This window comes from Sinocyclocheilus rhinocerous, unplaced genomic scaffold, assembly GCF_001515625.1.
Source record: "Sinocyclocheilus rhinocerous isolate Xijiao unplaced genomic scaffold, SAMN03320098_v1.1 scaffold541, whole genome shotgun sequence".
NCBI lineage: Eukaryota > Metazoa > Chordata > Actinopteri > Cypriniformes > Cyprinidae > Sinocyclocheilus > Sinocyclocheilus rhinocerous.
Genome location: NW_015658519.1, coordinates 2,322,305 through 2,324,793, shown reverse-complemented (window position 1 = coordinate 2,324,793; position 2,489 = coordinate 2,322,305). Strand labels below are relative to the sequence as shown.

The window sequence follows — 2,489 nt, the reverse complement described above, 5'->3', positions numbered from 1 at the left end:
TTTAAAAATGCCCGATACCGATAATCATAAAAATGCTTAATATCGGCGCCGATAATCGGCCAGGCCGATAATCGGTCGACCCCTAATTTGTATATGAGCATGTGGCCTCAGTCAGTGACCTGGTGCTAAAAGGCTTTAAGATTTTTTTTAAATAATAAAATTATAATAATAATAATCTTTAAAAAATCCAAACAAGTGGGAACTCACACTCAACAATAACAATAATGTTCTAATTGAATTCATATATTTAATTATATTTAAAATATATATTTTTGACAAAGGTAAAAAAAAACTTAATTGCCAGAATTATATATTATTTTACTTTATTAAGATTTTTTTTTTATATTATATATATATATATATATATACATATATATATATAATTTTGCAGTTCTGTATGGAATTTTTAAAAATTGTTTTGAAAGTAATGAATTTTAGAGTTTAGAGAGATATTTCTAATCAATTCAGAATAAAAAGTATCCTACATACCAGCTAATTATTTTATGCAAAATGTTGACTGTTTTGAAATTGCAATTTAGTGAATTCCTCTTCCCGTCATTTGAATTCAAATTCCAATTCAACATCCTGTGAGCCTATTCATTACAATTTCTCATCAATTTTTGAAATTCAGAATTTTGACCAAACATGCTATTTTTAAATTATGTTACGTAAATGTTAACAAAAGGCTAAATTACAGTAATGCAAAATACAGTCAATGTTTGAAGCGAATTCATGAACAAAATTGACTCTGCAGTTGAAACAGAAAAGGTCCTGTGGTCTGGTAATACTCGTGAGATCCTGAGACGGAAATCTGACAGTGTACACGATGTGGTGACAGTAGTGTGTAAATGTGAGCACGAGCATGCGCTCGGACAGCTGCTACTGTGAGGTGATGATGTCAAGCCAACCACAGCACATTCCCACTCAACTCTGACTGCTCTCGGGTTAAAGAGCCCAGTCTCCAACCATCACATGTGGACAACTGCTATCACTCATGAAATCTGGTGCCAGGCCACATTATGGTGTCCCACAGCAACAGAGAATAACTTGTTACTGTTGCAAAAAGCATTTTGACATTTTAAAGGAATAGTTGTACATTTTCTAAAAATGTTCTCACCCTCAGGCATCCAAAATTTAGATGAGTTTGTTTCTTCATTGGAACAGATTTGGAGACGTATTACTTCACAAGACGTTAATTGATGGACTAGAGTCGTGTGGATTACTTGTTGATTATTGAGACGTTTTTAGCAGCTGTTTGGACTCTCATTCTGACGGCACCCATTCACTGCAGAAGATCCACTGGTGAGCCATTGACGTAATGCTACATTTCTCCAAATCTGTTCAGATGAAGAAACAAACTCATCTACATATCGAATGACCGGAGGGTGAGGAAATTTTCAGCAAATTTTCATTTTTGGGTGAGCTATTCCTTTAAAATGTTGAGAAAGAGAAAACAATATAAAACAATAAAATATCATAATCTACTCTTTGATATTAGTAATCCACCACTAAAAATTGTATGTGATTTATATGTGATGAGCTGTAATGGGAAATTTTTGACTCTGAGGTAAAAGTGTCGTCTGGGTTTATGGGTAGACGTGCATGTTGCAGACTGTTTCACCATCTCATTACTCCTGCAATACCCAGCCTAATGTAATAATATAATTGCAAGTTAATGAGAAAAACACCCTGACTCATTACCTATTTCCTTCTTGATAGGCACACAACTGCTGCATTATGTGGAGTGAAAGCGCTCTTTTAAAAACGGACAGGCAGCAAGAAGGCCCTCAGGCTGACTGTGTATAACTGATGCTATGGAAGACTGCTGATATTCACTTCTAATGGCCTTTACAACACTGTGTTCTTTCATAAGAACCTCTTCAGAAGTACAATGACTTATTAAATGTCATAGAATATTCTTGTACCCGGAAAACATTACTTAAATTAATTTCTGCAGTTATTGTGGTGTTTTTCAAGCAATTCACATCTACACGTTTCCTGAGAACAGTAAAAAGAAACAAAACAAGAAATCTAGTCATATAATAAGCATTTATTTATTAATAATTAGGCCAATAACACTATTTTTTGGGGACCTAAATCAATGACGTTATTCAAAAACATGAAGAAAAAAAAAAACATGAATACACCTCTACTAAGACAAGCATGTTTTAAAGGGGTGGTTGACTGTTTTTTTTCTAGGCTTGATTGTGTTTATGGGGTGCAGTCTAACGTGTTAATGCTTCGTTTTAAAAAAACGCATTATTTTTCACATAATTTACCTTTATTCTACACCACTCTGTCCCTTCTCCCATAAACACGCTGATCATTTCCTGCTTTTATGAAGCCCCTCCCTCAGAAATACACGATGGGCTCTGATTGATTAGCTGGCCCAGTGTGTTGTGATTGGCTAAACCGCCTCTAGTCTAAACGTCCCACCCCTCACCTCAGCGGCATGTGTTCCGGTTGTATTGTAAACAACGGCGTCGTCT

The 2,489-nt window shown here is 35.1% G+C and overlaps 1 protein-coding gene across 1 annotated transcript in view; it reads right to left on the bottom strand.

The window, feature by feature from the left end:
- The window catches only part of LOC107722647 (heparan sulfate 2-O-sulfotransferase 1), a 30,697-nt gene that overhangs the window by 5,066 nt on the left and 23,142 nt on the right, over positions 1 to 2,489 (bottom strand). The gene's annotated exons all lie outside the window — the stretch shown is intronic.